The following is an 8,183-nucleotide window of genomic DNA, read 5'->3' as shown; positions in this document are numbered from 1 at the left end:
GATAGAGGGAATCCCAGCCTGAATCCACCACAGCTGTGTAAAAACCAGCAACAGCTGAGACTTAGACCAAGGCAAGGACTGCAGAATCACATTAAAAAGGACAACAAGCCTTGCTCCAGCCACATCCCAGAAGCTGGCTGGTCCACGCACGGCCGACACATGAGGAAATTCATCAGGGGCCTTGTTCTTCTTAATATTTGGACTTGCATAGTCAGAACATTAACTAATTTTGAAGAATGCCCTCTGTATGTACACCAGGTAGGACGTGAAAGTTACTGACATTCTTTTGTCCTGCAGTTCTTATAAATGTGTGGGGACACAGAGGGGAGCCTGTTTATATAATGGTACTCAATATAATGTGTGTAATCTGTGAGATGGACAGGTAGCTGTGTCATAGGCATCATTAAGCCCTCTTTCTTCCTATTATCTGTTAAGACAGGTGAGCTGTTAGGGTATCCAGTCTACTCTGCTAGGGAGAAGAGGGACCTAAAAATAGGGGATTGGGCAGATGAGGAGTGGCCACCAGAGAGAATTATTGAGTATTATGGGCCGGCTACATGGGCCAAGGATGATGGCTCATGGGGATACCGGACCCCTATTTACATGGTCAACCAGATCTTCCGGTTGCAGGCTGTTTTGGAAATACTCACTAATGAAATGGGCAAAGCTCTGTCCCTCTTGGCCTGACAAGAAACTCAAATGAGAAACGCGATTTATCAGAACCGACTGGCCCTAGATTATTTGCTAGCAGCCGAAGGAGGAGTCTGGAAAATTCAATCTGGCCACTCCTATTTGCATATAGGTGACCAGGGGCAAGCAGTGGAGGATATTGTGCAAGACATGACCAAACTGGCACACATGCCTGTACAGGTGTGGCACGGATTTAACCCTGAGTCCTTATTTGGAGGTTGGTTCTCATCCTTGGGAGGATTCAAAACCCTCATCTTAAGTGTTATAATAATAATAGGTGTTTGTTTGTTGCTCCCTTGTCTACTCCCCCTGTTCCTTCAGATGATTAGGGGATTCATCACTACTGTAGTTAGCCAAAAAATGACATCACAAGTATATTATATGAAACATTACCAGCCGGCTTCTTCAGAAAATCTGGAAAGTGAGAATGAAAGTGAGACCTCTCACTAATATTATAAAGTGATGAGAGTCTCAAAGTGGGAGGAGGTGAAGGGGGAGACCAGGCATCTCAGATCAACTTCCCCTTTTCATTCCTAAGACTGTAAACTGAGACCCTTTTCATATGTAATTCCTGAGATTGTAAACTGAGACCCTTTTCATATGTAATTCCTAAGGCTGTAAACTGAAACCCTTTTCATAATTTCTGAGACTCTAAACCGAGACCCTTTTCATATGTTAAGCTATAAACCTAAGATTCTTCCAGGTGTAACATCTGAAGTATAAGCCTGTATAAAGATGGAACATTCCTTTGTTAGGGGAGCTTGGCTGTTACGCAACTATGCCACCTGGCTCCCAGCCGAATAAACCTTCCTTCCTCCTGTATTCAGTGTCCAAGAGATCTGTTTCCCTCGGCTGCTCCTGCTACACTATCCAGCAGGGGCAGCAAAACCTAGGAATAAAAAGGAAGCAGGTTATCTGTAACCTGCCAGTGAAGAATTGGAGGCAGATGCGAGAATTCTTGGCAGCAGTGGGATTCTGCAAGCTGTGGATTCCTAACTTTGCAGCTCTGGCTTAATCCCTGTATGAAGCCACAGTAGGGGGAAATGGAGAGCTGTCTGAGTGGCGCTTGGAGCAGCAGGGGGCCTTCTCACAGTTAAAAAAAAAAAAACAACAAACAACTGATGTCTGCCTCGGCTCTGGGACTGCTGGACTTGACAAAACCTTTATGCTGTATGTGTCTGAGAGAGAAAAAATGGCAGTAGGGGTCCTGACCCAGACTGTGGGCTCATGGCCTTGACCTGTGGCATACTTGTCCAAGCAACTGGATGGAGTTTCCAAGGGATGGCCCCTGTGTCTACAAGCCTTAGCAGCCACTGCCCTACTGGCACAAGAGGCTAACAAGCTAACTTTGGGACAGAATTTAAAAATAAAAGCCCCAAAAGGTGACAGTCATGCACTGCTGAGGACATCAATGAACCTCCACCACAGTAGCCCAGGGAAATGCCCATGCAGATGCAGAGGCCCAGAGGGCAGCATCTATCCCATATCAGGCATCAGTTGTGGTCCCCCTACTGCCCCAGGTCCCAAAGTTGGTGCCAGTTTATTCAGAGAAGGCAAGAAAATTCCTTCAAACTGAAGATGGAAAGGAAATAAAGGGAGAATGGATACATCTGCCAGATGGACGAGTAGCAGTGCCACAAGTACTAGGACATGCAGTGGTCTTGGCTGTCTATGAAACCTCCCACCTTGGGCAAGAAGCCCTTAAAAAATTGTTAGGCCAGTATTTTTACATCTCTCATTTATCTGCACTAGCAAAAACAGTGACATAACAGTATGTAACGGGCAGACAGCACAATGACAGACAAGAACCTACAATTCCACCAGGAATCCAGGCTTATGGAAGTGCTCCTTTTAAAGACTTGCAAGTGGACTTCATTGGAATGCCTAAGTGCGAGGTAACCGATATCTGCTGGTTCAGGTATGTACTTACTCCTGGTGGGTAGAAGCCAACCCAACATGGACTGAGAAGACCTGTGAAGTGACTCGTGCTCTTTTCTTTTTCTTTTTTTTTTTTTTTTTAACAAAAAGATGGGGTTTCTCCATGATGGCCAGGCTGGTCTTGAACACCTGACCTCAGGTGATCCACCCATCTTGGCTTCCCAAAGTGCTAGGATTACAGGCATGAGCCACCGTACCTGGCCGACTCGTGCTCTTTTAAGAGACATCATCCCTAGATTTGGACTGCCTTTGCGAGTAGGCTCAGGCAATGGGCCTGCATTTGTAGCGGACCTGGTACAAAGTACAGTGAAAATGCTAGGAATAAACTGGAAACTACATGCCGCCTACCAGCCTCAGAGTTCAGGCAAAGTGGAACAAATGAACTGAACTATTAAAAATAGCTTAGGGAAATTGTGCCAGAAGACAGGGTTAAAGTGGGTGCAGGTCCTTCCTATGGTTTTGTTTCAAATTAAATGTATACCTTCTAAAAAATCTGGATATTTCCCATATGAAATCCTGAATGATAGGCCTCCCCTCATTCTCTGGGGACTTCCAGGAACTCCCTGGGAATTAGGGGAAACTAAATTACTAAATTATGTCAGCAGTTACAGGCTTTAGAAAAGGTGGCAAAAAAAAAAAAGTTGTCTAAATGAGTCAATAAAAAATTCCCTGTCAGCTTCTTCTCCCCAGTTCACCCTTTCTCACCAGGTGACCGAGTTTGGATGAGGACTGGAACACAGCTCCCCTACAACTGAGGTGGAAAGGACCCCAAAATGTCATTCTAACAACTCCAGCTGTCATGAAGGTCAAGGGAGTTCCTGTGTGGATCCATCACAGCCATGTGAAACCTGCAGTATCAGACACTTGGGAAGCAAAGCCAAATCTCCATAACCCATGCAAGATCACCTTAGAAAAAACAGACAACAAGCCCTGCTCTAGTCACACCCTGGAAGCTGACTGACCTACACAAGGCTGAAGCATGAGGACTGCCCCCATGGGACAGGTGCTCCTTCTCTTTGGACTATGGACTTGTATTTTTGCTGCCCCAGTAAATGTAAACTTCCCATCTGAGGATTGTTCCCAGTGCATACATAAGGTTGCTAAGGTAAGACAAAAGGTTACCACAGACCTCTTGTTTTACAGTTATTATGAATGCACTGGAACCCTCAAAGGAACTTGTTTATATAATGCTATCCAGTACCAGGCGTGCAGCCCAGGGAACAACCAACCTGATGTATGTTATAACCCATTTGAACCTGCCATGTCTACCATATTCAAAATAAGGCTGAGAACTGGTCGCTTCTTAGGGGATACAAGTATTTACAAAAGCTAAGGACAAAGGAATACCTAAGTAGGTCACCATAAAATTTGATGCTTGTGCAGCTGTCAATAGTAACAAGCAAGGGCTAGGGTGTGTCTCTCTTGGTTGAAAAAGAAGCTATACGGCAGAGCATAAATACATCTATCTGTCTTCTCTGGGAAACAGTCAAAGACATAGAAGAAAAAAAATACATCTGTCATGACTGATGGCCATGCAGTGGTCATGTTGTAACTACTGGTCATGTGTCATCTGGGCCACCTGAAAAAATAATAAAAATAACCCAGTCCATCTCCAAAAGGGGAGGAGTAGACCCCCCTGCACCTCTGGCTATTGTAATCCATTAGAATTAACAATCACCAATCCTCTGAATCCTCGTTGGAGGAAAGGGAAATATGTAATAATGGAAATTAATGAAAAAGGACTGGACCCCATGGTTAACAGTCTAAGTCAGGGAAATATCCAGAAATAATCACCCCACCCGATGTTTCAAACTTTTAATGATATATTGAATGAACCAGTTCCAGAACTTCCCCAGAAAGAAAGAAATTTGTTCTTTCAGTTAGCTGAGAATGTGGCCAAGACTTTAAAAGTGCATTCTTCTTATGTGTGCGTGTGTGTGAAGGAACTACTATGGGGAACCAGTGGCCATGGGAAGCATGCGAGCTTGTGCCTGCTGACCCTGTCCCTAATGTGACCTATGTGCAAAAGGGCCTGAGTAACCACTTCTAGATCTTAAAAACCTCCATCATTGGACAATATTGTCTGGCCAGAATAGGAAGGGGTGTGATGGACCCAGTGGGAAAGCGGACTGTTTGGGACAGAAGCTATATAATGAAACCAGGAAAACAATCACTTGGTGGATTTTAGATAGGACCAAGACCAACCCTTTCCAAAAGTTTCCCACCTTACGGGTGGCCTGGACCCACCTGGAACTCTACCGGGACTGGGTAGCGCTCCTGGCTTGTACTGGATATGTGGGCACAGGGCCTACACCAAACTGCCAGACCAGTGGATGGGCAGTTGTATCCTTGGCACCATCAAGCCCTCTTTCTTTCTATTACCCATAAGAGCTGGGGACTTGTTAGGTTTTCCTGTCTACTCTTCATGAGACAAGTGAAGAGTAGTTACAGGGGACTGGAAAGATGATAAATGGCCCCTGAGAAAGTAATACAATACTATGGGCAGAGGATGGCTCATGGGGCTATTGTACTCCGATCTACATGCTTAATCGAATCATTCGATTGCAAGCTGTCCTAGAAATCCTGACCAACAAAATTGGCCAGGCTCTAACTGCCCTGGCATAGCAGGAGACCAAGATGAGAAATGTCATCTACCAGATCAGACAGGCTTTAGATTACCTACTGGCAGCTGAAGGAGGGGTATGTGGAAAATTCAATTTAACCAACTGTTGCCTGCAAATAGATGACCAGGATCAGGTGGTTGAAACTATTGTAAGGGGCATGACAAAACTGGCACATGTACCTGTACAGGTCTGGCATGGGTTTGGCCCTGGATCAATGTTTGGGAATTGGTTTCCTGCTATAGGAGGACTCACGACCGTCATCGTAAATGTGTTACTGATGATAGGAGCATGCATATTGCTCCCCTGCTTAATGCCCTTGCTCCTTCAGGTAATAAAAGGATTTATTACTGCTGCGGTTCAAGAAAAAAATGTCAGCGCAGGCCTATTACATCGACTGTTTATGTTATTAGTAATGCTTCTGGTCAATAGTAGGCTACTAGTAATTTAGTTTTTAGAGAGTCAAAAGTTACACATGGGGGGTTGATGTTCCTATCCCACACCTTGTTCAAGGTGCATTTCTGTTGTTTAACACGCATTTTGTGGGACTTTGTTATACCAGTCCTAGCAAATTAAGACACCTGAGCTACCTAGAATTTTACTATATAACTCTTTTTTTTTTTTGAGATGGAGTCTTGCTCTGTCACCCAGGCTGGAGTGCAGTGGTGCCATCTTGGCTCACTGCAACCTCCACCTCCTGGGTTCAAGCAATTCTCCTGCCTCAGCCTCCTGAGTAGCTGGGGTTATAGGCCCCTGCCACCACACCCAGCTAATTCTTGTATTTTTAGTAGAGACCAGGTTTCACTATGTTGGTCAGGCTGGTCTTGAACTCCTGACCTCAAGTAATCCACCCACATCGACCTCCCAAAGTGCTGGGATTACAGCCATGAGCCACTGTGCCCGGCCCTGTATAACTCTTTGTGCAAGTTTTCCCCCTAAAAGATCTCTGCCATCTCAGCCATGGAACACACACTGTGAGGACATGAAGGCTTAAGGGCAGGGCAGGCTACATAATTTGTGGGACCCAGTACAAAATGAATATGGAGAACAAACTAGAAAAAAGTGTAATACAAGCTACTAAAAAAGATTTTTCCTATGAAAACAGTTTGATACTTATAAAATGTAATAAGGGGAAATAGTGATAATACATGAGTAACAACATGGGCATATCAATTGGTTGATGCTATTTTTGGTGTTATAATTTTACCTAATATAATAAATAGCAACACTTTGTTTGTGAGATGGGGTTTCACCATGTTGGCCAGGCTGGTCTGGAACTCCTAACCTCAGGTTATCCTCCTGTATTCTCAGCCTCCCAAAGTGCTGGGATTACAAGTGTGAGCCTCTACGCCCAGCTGTGATGTCTTGATAGGATTTTTCTGGCTATTCTAGCTACTTCCAATTCACTTCAGCCAATTTAGTAGAGTTTTTGTCACTTGTGACTTCAGAGTCCTGGTTAATATCTTGTTGCCTTCAGGACATGCAGGATGGAAGAAGGCAGTAGGGATCCAAGGGAAGTGAGTAGAAAATCACTTCGGGGCCACTAGGATGGCCCCCATCACTGTCCACACACAGAGGCCCTTCCTCTCCCCTCAGTCGAGCAGGCCCCACCTCTCTTCCGGTTGTGACTTCACAGACCACTGGGTTCCATGGTACCCTGGAGTCCTGAGGCTGCTGAGTCTGAAGAATCTTCAGAAAACTGGCTTTTGCTTGCTGGTTCATGAACTAAGGCAAATATGAGCAGAGCCGTGGCCCTCTTCTTTGCCCTCTGCTTGATCCAAGGTATATAGCTGTGGCAGCTGGAAAGAAACATAGGCCTCACTTTGAGCCTAAGTGGGGCAGAGGAGGGTGTTCCCTCCCACATTGTGGGGAGCATAGACAGTCTACCTACCCTACCTTCTTTACCTCCCCAAATCTACCATTCAGGGTTTACTACTTGGGAGAAGGGAGTAACTTAAAATGTTTTCCTAACTTTGAAGCTTTCTCAGAATTCAGAGCTGCATAGGAGGGTGGCATACATGCATATTTTAACTTTTTATTGTAAGAATTTCCAAACATATGCAAAAGTAGAAAGATTAGTATAAAGAACACCATGTGCTAATTAACCATCCTGATTTTATCTATACACACTCACTATTTAAAAAATAATAGCATTGGCCAGGTGCAGTGGTTCATGCCTGTAATTCCACCACTTTGGGAGCCTGAGGCAGGCGAGTCACAAGGTCAGGAGTTTGAGACCAGCCTGGTCAACATGGTGTAACCTCATCTCTACTAAAAATACAAAAAAAAAAAAAAAAATTTGGGTGTAGTGTCAGACATCTGTAATCCCAGCTACTTGGGAGGCTGAGGTAGGAGAATCGCTTGAACCTGGAAGGCAGAGGTTGCGGTGGGCCGAGATCTCACCACTGCACTCCAGCCCAGGCAATCGTGTGAGACTGTGTCTCAAAACAAAACAAAGGGCACAGTGGCCAGGTACAGTGACTCATCCTGTAATGCCAGCACTTTAGGAGGCCAAGGTAGGAGGATCCCTTGAACCCAGGAGTTTGCGACAAGCCTAGGCAACGTAATGAGACCCTGTCTATAAAAAAAAATGAAAAGATTAGCCAGGCATGGTGGTGCCTGCTTGTGGTCCCAGCTACTATGGAGGCTGAGGTTGAGCCCAAAAAGTCGAGGCTGCAGTAAGCCATGATCACACCACTGCAGTCTGGCCTGGGCAACAGAGTGGGACCCTCAATCAAAAAAAAATAGCAACAACTTTATAGAGATATAATATATCATAAAATTCACTCTTTGTTTTATTTTTCTATTTATTGTTATTTTTGAGACAGGGCCTCCCTCTGTCACCTGGGGCTGGAGTGAGTGGCACAATCACAGCTAATTGCAACCTCAGCCTCCCAGGCCCAAGGATCCTCCCTCCAGCCTGCCAAGGAGTTG

The 8,183-nt window shown here is 45.0% G+C and overlaps 1 long non-coding RNA gene across 3 annotated transcripts; it reads left to right on the top strand.

The window, feature by feature from the left end:
• The first annotated feature begins 1,540 nt into the window (after window positions 1-1,540).
• On the top strand, window positions 1,541-7,445 carry LOC108301036. 3 transcript variants are annotated; one of them, XR_005199346.1, is made up of 3 exons: window positions 1,541-2,608; window positions 3,337-3,631; window positions 6,886-7,445. It is a non-coding gene; the product is annotated as an uncharacterized LOC108301036 (long non-coding RNA). The 3 variants fall into 3 exon arrangements; XR_001823706.2 differs by lacking the exon at window positions 6,886-7,445 and adding an exon at window positions 5,581-5,647; XR_001823705.2 differs by lacking the exon at window positions 6,886-7,445 and having other exon boundaries at window positions 3,337-4,516.
• The last annotated feature ends 738 nt before the right edge of the window (window positions 7,446-8,183 follow it).

This window comes from Cebus imitator, unplaced genomic scaffold (genome assembly GCF_001604975.1).
Source record: "Cebus imitator isolate Cc_AM_T3 unplaced genomic scaffold, Cebus_imitator-1.0 Scaffold31, whole genome shotgun sequence".
Lineage (NCBI taxonomy): Eukaryota > Metazoa > Chordata > Mammalia > Primates > Cebidae > Cebus > Cebus imitator.
The sequence above is the reverse complement of the archived record's forward strand: the minus strand, read 5'-3'. Positions and strand labels throughout refer to the sequence as shown.